The sequence below is a fragment of the Danio rerio genome, chromosome 4 (assembly GCF_052040795.2).
Source record: "Danio rerio strain M-AB ecotype USA chromosome 4, GRCz13ab, whole genome shotgun sequence".
NCBI lineage: Eukaryota > Metazoa > Chordata > Actinopteri > Cypriniformes > Danionidae > Danio > Danio rerio.
This window is the reverse complement of record NC_141024.2, coordinates 6,452,501-6,469,141: the sequence shown is the minus strand read 5'-3', so window position 1 is coordinate 6,469,141 and position 16,641 is coordinate 6,452,501. Positions and strand designations below refer to the sequence as shown.

The following is a 16,641-nucleotide window of genomic DNA, read 5'->3' as shown; positions in this document are numbered from 1 at the left end:
TTGCTTCATTTTTGTTTCAGGATGAGTCAAGTTCTGGTTTCACTTCAGAAAAATCTGTGTTTTGAAACACTGGGAAGGGGGGCCATTTTTACCGATTGTAGAAATTATGGACAAAACTTTTCATGGCCAAAAGGTCAGGTGTTAAAATCGGTTGGTATACTGGTAAACATGTATGATACGCCTTTACTCTGACAGGTGTGAGTCAGAGACTATTTCTTTTTTATTTTTGACCTTTCTAAAGAAATCTGTTGTACTATACTGAATATTTCTCTTCTGAATCAATGCTGTTAGACCACAAAAGTTTCTGAGAGGAAGAGAAAGTAACACACACACATACACACACACACACACATGCACAAGATTACTTGGCTCTATAAAAGGGGTTGTTATATAGTGGGATTTATTTTTATTCATTTATTTTGTATACATATTCATAATATACACTTTACAACATTTCATAAAGAAAGCAGTCTGCACTTTACAACTAAAGAAAAAGTTTGACTGTCCTCAAAAGAGACACTTTGTCAGGTTTTGTTTAATTCTGGAGCACAAATGAGCTATGAGCATGTTCAGTTATTTACATTCCTTTAACAATTTACAAGGACAGATTATTTTCATTGACCTATTTTCATCGCCTTTAAAGTAAAATAGTTGACCATAAACATAGGAGGCTAAGAAGAACACTCATTTTAGAAGAACATCTAGGACGGCACTTAGAGGTTTTTGCATCTGAACTCTTCATTTGTTGACAGTTTAAGGTTTTTAATATAAATATAATGACTTTGTCATGCATTTTGAAGATGTAAAAATAACAACACTCCTAACCAGCAGTGTAAAGCAACTAATTACAAATACTCAAATGACTGTAATTAGGTAGTTTTTCTCAGAAATTGTAATTTACTACGTAGTTTTAAAAATGTGCACTTTTACTTTCCCTTGAGTACAATTTAAGTGCAGTATTGGTACTTTTACTCCACTACTTTCCTTCAACCTGCAGTAACTACTTCATATTTTCCTATCTATGGGGATTAGAAAAATCAGTCCTGTGATTCCTGTCCAATCAAATCGCACATAGAAGGTAAATCACCTCATAATGAACTACCTCAAGACATGGGAGATTTAAAATTGCAGCAAAGTGGAAGCATGAAGTGTCCAAGAAGATGTTCAAAATCTTTACACGCATTGACCCAGGAACTGTTTAGATGAGAAGATGACTGATGTTTACTGTATGATGACCGAAATGGCCTTAAACACCCAGCAGGCACAAGACGTCAACTAGATGTCAGATTGGCGTTAAAGCCTAATGTAATTGGGGTCGTTCCATTTTGTATGCAAATTGGGTTGATGTCAGAACTCAACGTCAATGTCCAATCTAAAACCACCCAAATATCAACGTCTAATGATGTAACAGCTTGACTTTGTGTGGATGTTACCACTATGACGTCTGTCAGATGTTGGATTTTGGTTGCTACACCTGACGAATAAATGTCAGTATTTGACTTCAATGTGACGTTAGTTTAAGATGTTTGCTCAACGTTGGATTTTGGTCACTTTCTAACAACCTAAAATCGACCAAATATCAATGTCATTTGACGTTATTATTGGACATCAAAATAGCGTTGTCCTTAGACGCTGGCTAGACGTTGAATTTTAGTCACCTGACATCACAACCTAAATCTAACCTAATATTAACATCTTATGACGTTGTGTGCCTGCTGGACAATAACTAAATGCACTACAGAATGTTACGTTTACACACATTCACAAATTACATGTAAATGCATCAGCTTTTTTCTACTCTTGAGTACTTTTGTAGGCTCTACTTTTTACTCATACTTTGAGTAATACTTACAACAGATACTTTTACTCTACTTGCACTACATTTGTTTTTATATTTTAAGTGAGTATGATTTTTCAGTACAATTCCCACTACTGCTTCTAGCATATTTCTTTTAGTTTCCATAGCTAATAATAATCCAAAAAGGGTCCACGTTTTGATAAATAATGTTATGACAGCTGCATTAATATATGATTGAATTGCCTCTATTTACAGTTATGAAATAGTTTGATATCAAGTCGGAAATGTTCATGGACCAATAACATTAACACCTTGAGTGTACATTTTATAGCCATTCATTCGTTCTTTCCTTTAAAATCCTACCAATTCACCAGGTAACTTAATTATCCATGCATCCCGAGTGACTTCAAGCAACACATTTTACCATTGTGTAATCTCTAAACCTCGAACACATGAACATAAGTGCCATACTTCACCAATATAGCAATCAAAACTATTACAGTACTATAAAAATACAGTATTACAGATTCAAAGTAAAGTGAGTTCAATCTAAAACTCACACAGTTTTCCATGAACCCGCAATGAGCAGATATCAAAACTACTCCAGCTTGCTTAGTCTATTAGCAAACACTCTAATCAAACGCGCACACACACACACACACACACACACACACACACACACACACACACATGACAACTGAGCTTAAACTCTAAATCCCCACCATTTCTCTCTGTTTGTAGCTACTGTACATACCGGCAGCAGCTGGATCTCAGTGAGAGAGATGACTTTAACCACACAGCAGCGGCTCATGGTCCACAAGCAGGTACAATCTCAAGCAAACAACATCTATAATAGCTGCAAACCGCAAGCAAAGTAGAGCTGCAATCCCTCAGTCCAGTGTGAATGCAACCAGGCTGGGAAAGCAGAACGATAACTAAAAGTGTGTGTGTGTGTGTGTGTGTGGCTTTTCCTGAGCTGTGTGTGCAGAAACACAGGCCTGGAAAGGAAGGCATGACACATCAGCTTTCTCAGCTCTCTAGCTTCCTCTGAACGGGATCTAGTGGTCACCTAAAAAGCCTGACCGAGGCACAAATGTTCAGTGCATTATTTTGTTCTTGGGTCCTTCCCGTCTGACCATCTTCACCGCCTTACTCAGCAGATTCCTTGATAGGTTATCTCTTTACACACACCCGCACACATACAAAGGATATAAAAATTAATCAAACGAAACACAAGTGCCGACACACTCCACACTCTCTTGCATATGTGCTTGCGTGTTTGTTTTAAGATCCTACAAGCACATTCAAGGCCAAAGAAATGCATAGTGCTGCTTACTATAAGCCTTCTGGGTTAAATTGACCGACAGAAGCTGCTGGGAAGTACAGTGTTTTGTCTGTTTTCTTTGCAGCTTTGTCTTCCAGGGTGATTTTTTGTATTGCATTGTGGATTTTTTATTTTTTTTTTTACTTCCCACAGTCGGTAGTGTTTCTCAATACTATAACAGTACAAATGTGCCACACTGATTATTTTACTCACTACTTTATTTATTTATTAAGCTTCAGTGTTTTTGAGGTTTGGAAACAAGTAATTTAAGGAAGCCAGTATTCACCTTAGAGTCAAATAAAATAAATAAATACATACATACTGAACATAATTGTAATTGTAATATTATTTTAAACAAGCAAAATAAAGTAGTGAGATATAAACTTATATAGTGTTATATATGCACTGAAAAATGCTGGGTTTCACAAAATAAATTTGGGTCCCACTTTATATTAAGTGACCTTAACTAATATGTACTTACACAGGAATGAATAGTTTGTTACAATGTACTTATTGTGTAAATACATGTATTTACTGTGTACTTATGCTTGATTAAATACATGTATGTAATTACATCTGTAATTAACTTTTGTAATTACATTTGTAAATACACTGTTGACCATCCCTTACACCTTAACCCACCCTTAAACCTACCCATGCCACCAAACCTGTCCATAACCCAACCTCTATCCCAACTCAAAAGCACCACAAGTGTTCTCAAATACATTATAAACACAGTAAGTACATTGTATTTATTTTTTGATGTAAGTACATAGTAGTTAAGGACACTTAATATAAAGTGGGACCTAAATTTGTATTCAGAAAACATGAAGAAATTAAGTTAACTTTTTAGTTTTTACAAATGTAAGTGGATTGAACATTTAGGTTGTCCCCCAAATATCCTCAACAATTGTGTTTCAACTCTTTTTAAATAAGTGATTTGAACAAGCAGCAACGTCGTTTTTTGAATGTATAATGCTGCAATTATGAGCCGCATTTGCATTTCTGAGTTATACAGTCAATATGTGATATTTAAAGTCACATATAAAAGAGGCAATTTTGTGAAATTAATTTGAAATTGTGAAACCAAAAAGCAAGAAAAAAAAACAATTCTGACACTTTGGGCCTTAACATACACCTGGTTTAAGGCGCATAACGTTTATAGCATGAATTGTTGCTATTTTTACTATACTTCACTGTAATTTCAATAGTTCAGTAAGTATTAGCAAATTCATTTGTGACACTTTGTGGAAACATGGGTGTGCTGGTCTGAAAACGAGGTGTGTTAGGGCGCATTATTGGTGCGTTGCTATTTTGAGCAACTAAAAAAGGCTGCGTCATTGACCTACTAAAAAAGCTACGTTTGCAATTGTTATACAGTTATATAGTCATTTTATAAGATAATATCGCTCGTTTACAAACTTAAATCTCACAACATAACTTTATATTTCAAAACCTGCAAAAAGCAAAAGTCATCTTTTAAACGTAAATAAAGTTGCAATTATGAGCTGCGATTGTGAGTTATACAGTCAATTTGTGAGATATAAAGTCACAATTTGGTGATATAAAAGAGGCGATTTTGAGAAATTTAATTAAATTGTGAGAGAAAAGCGCAAAAATAATTAAGATTGTGAGACATGGAGTCATTTTGTTAGATTATATCAATCATTACTAAAATCTCACAAAATGACTACATTAACAACTGTAAACAGTAAATGTCCTTTTTTTGAGTATATAATCTCGCAACAGTATGAGCTACATTTGTAATTGTGAGTCATACAGTGAATTTGTTAAATTTAAAATCACAATTTGGAGGCGATTTTGAGAAATGAATTTAATAACTGTGAGAGAAAAGTGAAAAATAATTACGATTTTTAGACAGTCGTTTTATGGCTTTAAGATTATATGGCTTGTTTGCAAACTTAAATCTCCTAACATGACTTTATATTTCAGCAACTGCAAACAGCAAACGTCATTTTTGTGTGTATAATCTTGCAATTCTGAGTTATACAGTCAATTTGTGAGATTTACAATCACAATTTGGTGATTTAAAAGAGGTGATTTTGAGAAATTGCTTTGAAATTGTGAGAGAAAATTAAAAAATTTATTAGGATTGGTAGACATGGACTCTTTTTGTAAGATTATATTGCTCATTTGCAAACTTAAGTCTTCCAGTATGACTTTATATATCAACAACTGCAAATGTACCTCACTTTTGCAGCTTAATTTCTTACACTGCAACCTCATAGCTCATATTGCATTTTAAATCTTACGATATAACTTAATAAATCTCCGATATTACGAAAAAAGGGGAAAAAAGTAACATTGGCTTAATCCTTTACTTTTCCACGATCACCGTATGCTACAATGAAAGAAACTCTTATATATAATCTTTTTCCCCACATACCGTATTTCTTTTTGTTGATCAACTGGGTTGCAGCGATGAGCTCAGGGAGGACAGTTTGGCACTCCTATCATACAGTTAAAATGAGTGTAATATTTAATTTATATATGAATCATTAAAGTCTTCTGGTTATTATGCATTCCTTTTCTACTTGGATAAAACAGCTCTCAGATGTGTGAGCTGGACTTTGAAGTCTTGTCTCAGAAGCGGCTCAACTCTTACAGGAAGTAGCTCATGTTTTATACATACTGTATGTGGGACTAACAAAGGTGAGAACTCAGACCGGGGCCCAGAGAAAAACAGGGAAAAATGGCCAACCAGGACTTTCAGTAAGGGGTAAATACACAAACACATACAGCAAACACGCACATACACAGGTTCAAAAACACTGCCGTCTATTACTAGAAACTTTCCTCAGCATTTCCTTTAACGCAGGAAACAAGGCAACAAAAGGATGCTGATGCACACGTCCTGTCTACTTCAGAGACTTGCAGTGATTTCAACATGTTACAAAGCATCTTCTCACTTTCTAAAGCATGTACCACATCAGGGAGACTGATTTATAATGGACTTGATTGTATCAGTTTGTTTATAGTATTGTAGCATTTCTCGCCATTGAGACTTTATATTGATTCTATATTTTATAATGCAACTTGATTGCCTTAAATCACTTCTATAACTCACTATTTCATCTTCATTTCTTTAAATATGTAACGCAATGACATTCATATACATATGCAGCAATGATAGATATAAATATGTTTAGGCTCTAGTTCTATAAAAGCACTATATAACATGACATAAGCTTCGTTTATGCAACCGTACATGCTTGCAACACATAAAATTGGCAGAAGATTAAAATATTACTCTCTGGCAATGTTACATAAACAGCTTCATAGGCTGCTAATAGGTTTGTGAGTTTAAGACAGGGTTGAATAGAAACTTTGGTTCCCCTCTGAAAGATGTGATTACGTCTAATGAGATTTTGGATCTAAATCAATTAGTCTCCACTCAGTCAGGGCCGACAAGGCAAGCCGTTCACAGGCACACCTGAGAGGAATTCAGTCGACCCCGTCTTCATTCAGAGTCCTGAGCGCGAATAAATTTAATTACAGAGCCAAAACAAACTGCGACTGTAAAACACAATTAAATGCAGGCCTCAAATAAAGCATTGAAAAGTACCTGTAATGAATCGAATCAATGAGCGGCTTATATTATGATATATTTAAGAGATGGGCAAATTTTTTATTTATTTATTTTTTTGGAAAGCGTCAAACTGTATACCTTCTAATTCGGCCCCCCACTTTGCGCTGATCCCCTTAAAATCCCAAAATGACCAAACCGCATCACATGATTTGCCAAAAAAGGGCCCAGCACGTTCAAAGCAGGGGCTTTTGGGTAAGCTGGTGATTTTGAAAGGCCTTCTTTATCTGTGTTTGGGCTAATGACTGGTTTGAATCACCTAAATGGATTTGCCTGCGCTGTTACATTTTGGCCGTGGAGAGTTGTGCCGTAATGACTGTTCATAAGTTAATTTCAATGGTTCATCACTGTGAGGGGATATCAGGTAAAGCACACTTGAGGACAGTTCTGCTGTATACAAACGAAGCGAACAGGTTATAATATGAAAGCATTAGAGGGAAGGTTCACCCAAAAATAAAAATTGTCATCGTTTACTCTCCCTTTGCTTGTTCCAAACCGGTATGCGTTTCTTTCTTCTGTTGAACACAAAGTACGATATTTGAGGAATGTTGAAAAGCTGCAGCCGTTGACTTCCATAGTATTTATTTACTATGGATGTCAATGACTGCTGGTTTCCAATATCATTTGTGTTCAGTTTCTGTTTTAAGATCACTTAAGGACACCTTTTGCGTTTAATTTCTGTTTTAGGATCACTTAAGGACACCTTTTGCGTTTAATTTCTGTTTTAGGATCACTTAAGGACACCTTTTGCGTTTAATTTCTGTTTTAGGATCACTTAAGGACATCTTTTGCGTTTAATTTCTGTTTTAGGATCACTTAAGGACATCTTTTGCGTTTAATTTCTATTTTAGGATCACTTAAGGACACTTTTTGCGTTTAATTTCTGTTTTAGGATCACTTAAGGACACCTTTTGCGTTTAATTTCTGTTTTAGGATCACTTAAGGACACCTTTTGCGTTTAATTTCTGTTTTAGGATCACTTAAGGACACCTTTTGCGTTTAATTTCTGTTTTAGGATCACTTAAGGACACCTTTTGCGTTTAATTTCTGTTTTAGGATCACTTAAGGACACCTTTTGCGTTTAATTTCTGTTTTTGGATCACTTAAGGACACCTTTTGGTTTAATTTCTGTTTTTGGATCACTTAAGGACACCTTTTGCGTTTAATTTCTGTTTTTGGATCACTTAAGGACACCTTTTGCGTTTAATTTCTATTTTAGGATCACTTAAGGACACCTTTTGCGTTTAATTTCTGTTTTAGGATCACTTAAGGACACCTTTTGCGTTTAATTTCTGTTTTAGGATCACTTAAGGACACCTTTTGCGTTTAATTTCTGTTTTAGGATCACTTAAGGACACCTTTTGCGTTTAATTTCTGTTTTAGGATCACTTAAGGACACCTTTTGCGTTTAATTTCTGTTTTAGGATCACTTAAGGACACCTTTTGCGTTTAATTTCTGTTTTAGGATCACTTAAGGACACCTTTTGCGTTTAATTTCTGTTTTTGGATCACTTAAGGACACCTTTTGGTTTAATTTCTGTTTTTGGATCACTTAAGGACACCTTTTGCGTTTAATTTCTGTTTTTGGATCACTTAAGGACACCTTTTGCGTTTAATTTCTGTTTTTGGATCACTTAAGGACACCTTTTGCGTTTAATTTCTATTTTAGGATCACTTAAGGACACCTTTTGCGTTTAATTTCTGTTTTAGGATCACTTAAGGACACTTTGCGTTTAATTTCTGTTTTAGGATCACTTAAGGACACCTTTTGCGTTTAATTTCTGTTTTAGGATCACTTAAGGACATCTTTTGCGTTTAATTTCTGTTTTAGGATCACTTAAGGACATCTTTTGCGTTTAATTTCTATTTTAGGATCACTTAAGGACACCTTTTGCGTTTAATTTCTGTTTTAGGATCACTTAAGGACACCTTTTGCGTTTAATTTCTGTTTTTGGATCACTTAAGGACACCTTTTGCGTTTAATTTCTGTTTTAGGATCACTTAAGGACACCTTTTGCGTTTAATTTCTGTTTTAGGATCACTTAAGGACACCTTTTGCGTTTAATTTCTGTTTTAGGATCACTTAAGGACACCTTTTGCGTTTAATTTCTGTTTTAGGATCACTTAAGGACACATTTTGTGTTCACTTTCTTTTTTAGGACCACCCGATGTGTAAACGATGAGGAAATGTTTATTTTTGGGTAAATTATCCATTTAAAGTCCACATGAAATTTTAACTTATACTGTTTTTGCTTTTGTTTTGCTCAAATTGGTAATCTTAAGGTAAATCATTAATCTGTTCAAGTTAATTAACTGAAGAAAAATAGTTTGGATTGATATTCTTAGATGAAAGTCATAACATTTGCTTCTACATTTGGAGTCTCGGTCCTCTATTGATGTCCAACTAAGGGCTTCCATATCAACTGTATATTAATAGCCTATCTTATTGTTAGTTTGCTAGAGGTAATAATGCGCGAAAGAAAGCCCTGCTCCTCCTCAATATTCAGTTTCAGTTGAAAGTATGTCAACATGCTGAAATAAAATTCTTAGCACTTTCTGGTTCACACAGACTTTAAAGTGATTGTGAAATCAAAATATGCAATGTTTATTTTGCCAGCGCACGTTGTTATCCACTTGTCAATTTGTGACGTATGGAATACTGTTTCCGTGTCCAAGCAGCTCCTGATTTAAATTGAGAAAATATGTTTATTTCTTTTTAGTCATATCACACATTAAAGTGACTTTCATATAAAATCAGAGTGTACACATCAGTCTGTAGACTTGCTGCATCACAAATACCAACATCAGTTTATAAACAATTTATCCATTTCTGGCGATCGGATATGAGGCATGTTTATATATTTTGCGATCGTGATTTTTTAAAGTATTACAGCGCTTTGTAAATGTTTATTATTACCATTTTATGAGTTTACCTATACAGTTTAATAGAGCGCTTGGACCCGGAAGCCGCTTCGCGTGACGTCTCACTTAATAAGCGGATTCTTCAGGTGAACAATTAATCCGTGGCTTATCCACTGAAAAATAAAACTGTTTTGGTAATATTCAATCTAAATCTGACCATTTGATTCTGTGTTTGGAGTGGTGGTCCTTCTGCTGAGGTCAGTTTGACAGGATAAACCACAATATTCTTTCCCACACCCCTCTTACCGTTAGCTACAAGCAAATGAGGCGCAAAAAGAAAGCCCCGCTCCTACTCAATATTCAGTTTTGAAGTACATTAACATAGTAAAACGTCTCAGCAACTTACAGTTCTAGTGGACTTTAATGAAAATATAATTCTGTTTAAAATATTACATTTAGGTAAGAAGCAAAGTAATATTTTAAGACAGTTTAAATACTAAACATCGTATTACACCATGTCCTAACAACACACAACACGAATAGATTCTAGCGACAAGCAATTTATCTGTCTGCACCAAAACTGACGCGACATGATTCAATTCAATTCAATTCAATTCAGCTTTATTTGTATAGCGCTTTTACAATGTAGATTGTGTCAAAGCAGCTTCACATAAATGGTCATAGTAACTGAAACAGTGTGGTTCAGGTTTTAGTGTTTAAGTTCAGTTTAGTTTAGCTCAGTTCAGTGTGATTTAATCATTACTGAGAGTTCAAACACTGAAGAGCAAATTCATCGATGCGTAGCTCTACCAATCCTGAACCATGCGAGGCAGTGACATGATAGAAACATTTAAATACCAGCCACTGCATTCCCAAAGAAATGATGAAGGCTTTTAATCTAATTAAAACATAGTTAACCTCACATTATTAATAGGCTACTGGGTTACCAATGATGTTAAATCCCAGATCTGACTTTTATTTTCAAACTGTCTGCTTGTTATTTCATTTTAAATATCTGAGGTGGATTATCGGCAGCTGCTTTCAGTAGTATGGCAATAAATGTCATGTATAATAGTATTTAAACTCACATTGGGAGCATTTAACACTGAATAATGCACATAATCAGTACCTGAGGTAATATTTGCCATAGTAGTATAGTATATGCTGTTATTCTGCCATGGTGTCAATAAAAATGTCTAAAATAAAAATTCCAGGCTTTGCTGTCGCAGATGCGTATGTCAAAAACTCCTTTAAACATTGTAGATAAGATTTTGATGTCTTGATTTCTGAATGATCATCTTACACTGAAGACTCCAAAGGCATTTACTGTACACCAGTAGGAATGGCCCTATAATTAATAAATTGTTTAGTGCAATTTGTGAACCGATTTATTGTTATACACTGATTTACCATTGCTGAAAACTATATTACAGGCTCTATAATATTAGACTAGACTTTTATTTTGAGTACTCAAGCTTTCATGTCATTGTCTGATCCCTATGCTGTAAAATAGCAGAACACAGTCAAACCTTTTTACTTCAAATGCCATGCAAGATTGAAACGGAGGATTAAATTTGTCCTTTAAGCTCAGACTCTTGTTTTATCTGATTGTAGGAATATTCACAAAGTGTATAAATTCTTATTTACGAGTGCAACATTAAAACTTTAACAGTTTGTTTTCCCAAATGTCCACACAATTGCTGCATTTATTCTAAAATTTCGGTTCATATTGCTGGAGATTGTATGGCTTACGGTCTATCACTGAAATGTATTTAACTTTACAACCTTTTTTTCTTTTCTTCTTCCTTTCTTTCTACCAAGTGCACATAAAGTGCAGTTGTGGGCTAAATTTGCAAAGCCCTGTTCAAAAGCTTTAGCTTGAGATATATTCATTACAGCCGAAATCTAATTGTGTAAAATGAAATAATGCAATAGCTGTTTAATGAAGACTAAGCAGAAAATTAGATCAACTTTGACCTTACCCGAACTAATAATACGCGGTTTGAAGGATGACAAAGAAACATTTGTGTCCACATTCTCTTCAAGTCAGTGTCACTTGTGTGTGTGAGTGTGTGTGTTGTGACTGTGGTGAATCTACACAGCATTCATGTGCATGTGTGGACATACACCAACTCACAAGTGTGTCTAATTGTGCCGTAACACATTAAGAAAGTCTTTATTGTATCAAATATAGTGTAAAAGGCACTCAAATCTTACTTCTTATACACATTTACACACAAAGAAAGTGTGTTTATATATAGTTTGGTTTGATATTTTGAATATCGCATCACTGTAACGTCACTCGACTGCCCTCAAACTCTAAAAATGCATGTTATCAATTTGCTTAGCGACTGGAAACAAAGGTTTATTCACAAACCCTATAAATACTATATCAGCTCATCAGCGAAATAAAACAGGGGGTGAACTTTTCATATTTCAGACCTCTTAATCAAATGAATTGTAATATCCAGACATTTCTTTATAGATTAATATAGCGATTTGGTGGTTTTAAATTGGATCATTGTAATTTCCGTCCACAGACCGAACTCTCCACACTCTCCCGCGGCCCAAATTGATTAATCAGCACAGCCTGAGTTGAATTTGATCATGGAGAAGAACAGAAGCTGGTACAAAGTGTTCAGTGTGGCCAACTCTCATGTTAAGCGTTGAATGAAAGGCCTTGTGCGTCTGGAGGGTACAGAGGCAGGTTTAATGGATGGACTTTTGTGCTCGCAGGCAGAAAATCACCTTTGAATTGTGGCATTTCAGAAGAGATATTTTAGGGGGTTAAGCTAGGAAATGACAGATGCCTCAAGGTAGAGTTTGTTGAAAGCATACGCAACAGGTGCATCATCTAAACTGCACTTAAAATTATTGTAAGCAAATCGCTCAATATTTACATTACTGCATCTGTTAGGAAAACATTACATTATTTAATATCTTTTTGAATTAGGGTTGGGGTAATTTATTTGGATATTATGTTTTCTTATGCAATTGTGCAACTTACTGTATATGCAGTAGTCGCCAAAAGTGATGTCTGGAAGGAATTGGTTTTGGGATTTGTTTATAATTTCTTTACAAGTATGAATAGGCCATCAAAATATGAGCACTACAATCTTTGACAAAATACTTAAAGCAACAGGTTCTATTTCACTAGGCAAATGATTGCAATAACAAAGAAACAATATATATAAATCTGAGAAAAAAAGCATACACTGAATACAAAATTATCAGTCTGCTCTGGCTTGTTTTTGAATTTATTTATCATTTCTTTCCATGACACCCTGGCCAAAAGATTTGTCTGTCATTTTGGCACGTTTCATTGCATTATAACAAAGTCCCTAAGTATTTTCACTCGGCGGGCATCTTTGAAACGCCTCTCGGGCAGTATGCTCAGGCATTCTGTTTGAATAGGGAAACATCAAATTCTCCAAAACTACTTGCCAAGCTTACGATTACATTTTATATTATGAATAACCAATAAAATTAAACAACAACTGTCTATTTAGTTTCATTTCAAAATGTTTGAATCACACAAAATCTGCAGAAACTCTTGTCCGAGCCCCTCCCCTGGAGAATTGTCATTCTATAGCGATCGCTGATTGGCTACTGTACTAGAAGACAGGCTTTATTCGCCATATACCAATCGCTGATGCAAGAAGGCGGGGCTTCATTTACCATGTGATTTGTAAAAACTAATGATTTGTTTTAGACACAACATTGAAGTATGCTTGCAAAGACTACTCTTGTAGTTCAAGTAAAGAGTGAAAATGTCAACCCAGGCTCATTATAGATACATACTCCTATACACATTTCTGGAGATTGTGAAATATGTCGCAGTATTTTTGAAAGTTTTTATTCGCGACTCCACCAGAAGCTGCAGTGTAGGTTTTTTCAGATTTCAAAATTCTCTCGCAAGTGCCTTTTGCTCCTGCTGTTTTCAGGTAAATCCACTGTCGACAGCTGTTGGAGCCGTCATACCACCGCGTAGCGTTCGTTTTAGAGACAAATGCAGCCATACGTAGCCCTGGCTACACAATTCACGCTCTCCAGAAATTTATACAGGGGTACGTTTTAACAATAGGCCTGTGATAGAAATTGTCTATTTTTGTGGACAGGATATATCACTTTTGAACGCTATTGTAAAAGACTAAACTAGTAATAAAAAACTGTTTCTGTATCTTTTGTATTTAATTTCTGTATCTTTGGCGAGTGATTATCCTTTCTTAAATTACATGTGAAAATGTAATTACTTTCTATCGTAGCATGATTTAACTCACAATGTATTTTATACTTTTTTATATAATTGTAGTTTTATGTCTCATAAAAGTGACTTACAATTATGTTTTTCCTTTAACTGTAAAGTAATTAATCATGATTTCAACTTTAGATTTAATAATTATTTTAATTTAAATTATTTGATTTAATAATTGTATAATTAGAATTATCTTTTATATCAACATTTCATCCTTTAGAGCAGTTTTCATTTATACTTACCTTATATCGTATTAAATATTGTGCTCTGAAATCTTTGAGTTCACTTTAAAATGTTAAATAATTGTATAAGAAAAAATGATGCTCACAATTTTATTTGAATTTCTCTCTCATTTACTTTATTTTGCACAATCTTAATTTCTTAATATCACAGTTTTTATTTATATTCTTTGAGACGTAAATATTGTATTGCGCTGTAAAATACTGCTATTAGTCAGGCTTCAATAACCCTGAGTCATTTGAGACAAAGAACAAGCCACATTTTCTTCTCCTCTGTGCTGACATTTTCACATCCCCATAAGTCCTTCAAATTCCCATAAACCATTCTAATGGCACTAATAGCGGTCAAATGTAGAAAATGCACCACGCTGCCACAAAGACCAACAGCAGCGCTGAAGGGAATCCCACATATTTGAGGGGCTTTCGCTTTTTTTGTTTTGTTTCTCATGTTAGCCCAGTACTTGGGTGACGTTAACACGAGATGACGCTTCTCTTTTCATCACAGCAGGACGTTTCTCAAAGCAAAAGCCTGACTTTAAGACCTATCAGGTTATTAAGTGGCTGATACCGCACACCCAGGTATGAGAAAACCACTAAAGTCTGTCCTATAGAGGTCAGTGGAGTTTGTGGGCTTCTGTCAGAGCATGTTAGCTTAGTAATAAATGGTTTTGTGGTATTTTACTTCATCACGTGCTGCCAACTTGAACATTTAGACTCCGCCAATTGAGTTTAAAGTGTGTGTGTGTGAGAGAGAGAGAGAGAGAGAGAGAGAGAGAGAGAGAGAGCTACAGTAATTGCACGTGATACTCAAAAGACAGATAAAACCACTACAAAGACAATGGAAACACGCACATGCTTTTGTTTACACACAAACACACACTTTTAGGAGCCATGTGTTCACAGCATGATGTGTGTTATGATTTCTGTTTTCTCAAAAGCTCACAAGTGCTTTAATATCAGTGTCTCTAGAAGTTGACAGAACACTTTCTTTGGTTAAGTGATATGTTTGGGTATTCCTGTAATTTAATTACTGCAAAATATATCTTCTTAATTAAAGTTTTTGTCTCATTTCTAGACCAAATATTTAAACATTCTTAAATCAAGAAGCATGTTCTGACAAATAAGCAATATATTGATTGGTTATTAGTTTAGTTTTTACAAGCAAGTCAAAATTACACTGGGGTTTTCCCTAAAACAAGCTAACTAATCTGCTAATAGTGTATTATATGATTATTTTATTTTACTTACACTATAGGCAGATTATTCAGCTTGTTTTAAGATTTTTTTTTTTTAATTTTGACAGATTATTTCCAGAAATCTTTTGCATGTTCAATTCAGTTCAATTCATCTTTATTTCTGTTTTACAATGTGAATTGTCTCAAATCAGCTTAAAATAGAAGTTTTAGTAAACTGAAACTGTGTCTGTCCATGTCTAGAAAATGTTTCTTGATTTAAGAATTCCTATATATTTTGACAAGAATCGACAAAATAATTCAAGCACATTTGGACATGTTGCACATTGTTTAAATAGAGATAGAGGTTTTTATTCAATTAATCTATTTATTTATTTATTTATTTACATAAAGTTGGCAGGATCCTTTCATTGATTGAATAATAAATACCAAATTTTTTGGACTTTATAAAAACTATAAAGCACATTTAGATATTGTCTTTATAGGTTGTATAAAATAGATAAATATAAAGTATATGTTTTTATTTATTTATCAGTTAATATACCCAAGTATACAATGTAAAAAGAATTATATGACTACTTAAGTCATGACTACAAATGCTTTTATGTTACTTTAACTTGTTTTAATAAGGTAATCAGGTTTCAACTACATTTAAAAAATAAAAGCAAAGTTTAACTTCATATTTTTAGTCAGTTTCATAAGTTGATATGACCACAATGTAAAACCCGATAGGGTAACTCAAACTGTTTGAGGAAACTGACTACACTAAACGATTTAAGTTTTGAAAAAAAAAATGGTTTGTAAACTAAATACATTTATTGAGTCATACACATGTATTTTTTGTGTTGATATCGTCAAACATTTAGAGTATTAGTAACTTTTTAGACCCTATGATACATCCGGCGAAATAAGGCACAAGACATGTTTGGCTCGATTTGTTGATATTTTCAGACCAATGCAACCCTAATTTTCCTGTTTTGTGCCATGATGTTTAAATAGTAAATCTATTTGCGCCGCTTTTGTGGACTCATGGGTGTGTCGGTCTAGAAAGGAGGTGTGTTAAGGCAGATTGTTGGCGCATTGCTGTTTTGAGGAACTAAAATAGATTGTGTAATAGAAGTCCAGCGCAGAGCGCACTAGTTGTGCAGCTTAAACGTAGACACATTACCTAATACACGCAGGATGTAAGCAATACGCAAACATCTTTACAAATCAGAAAGATTAAAGGATTAAAATCGGTAGTGAAGCTTTCAGTTTTTGCTCCTACTTCAAGCACTCGGTGACCGCACATGTTAGATAACTTTATTTATTTTGGATGGTGAAAGCAAAATTCTCCTACGAGAGGGATTTTCATGGCAGGTAT

The 16,641-nt window shown here is 34.5% G+C and overlaps 1 protein-coding gene and 1 long non-coding RNA gene across 14 annotated transcripts in view; one reads left to right on the top strand and one right to left on the bottom strand.

The window, feature by feature from the left end:
* tfec (transcription factor EC) overlaps nucleotides 1–16,641 on the bottom strand; it is an 82,265-nt gene that overhangs the window by 18,485 nt on the left and 47,139 nt on the right. The gene's annotated exons all lie outside the window — the stretch shown is intronic.
* Nucleotides 1–16,641, top strand: part of LOC141381572 (uncharacterized) — a 135,608-nt gene that overhangs the window by 81,211 nt on the left and 37,756 nt on the right. For 7 of the 11 annotated variants that reach the window (XR_015482509.2, XR_015482508.2, XR_015482503.2 and 4 more), the window contains one exon: nucleotides 2,540–2,622. The exons of the other annotated variants lie outside the window; for them this stretch is intronic. This is a non-coding gene — a long non-coding RNA (uncharacterized LOC141381572). The remainder of the gene's footprint in view (nucleotides 1–2,539; nucleotides 2,623–16,641) is intronic. 11 annotated transcript variants of the gene reach the window in all.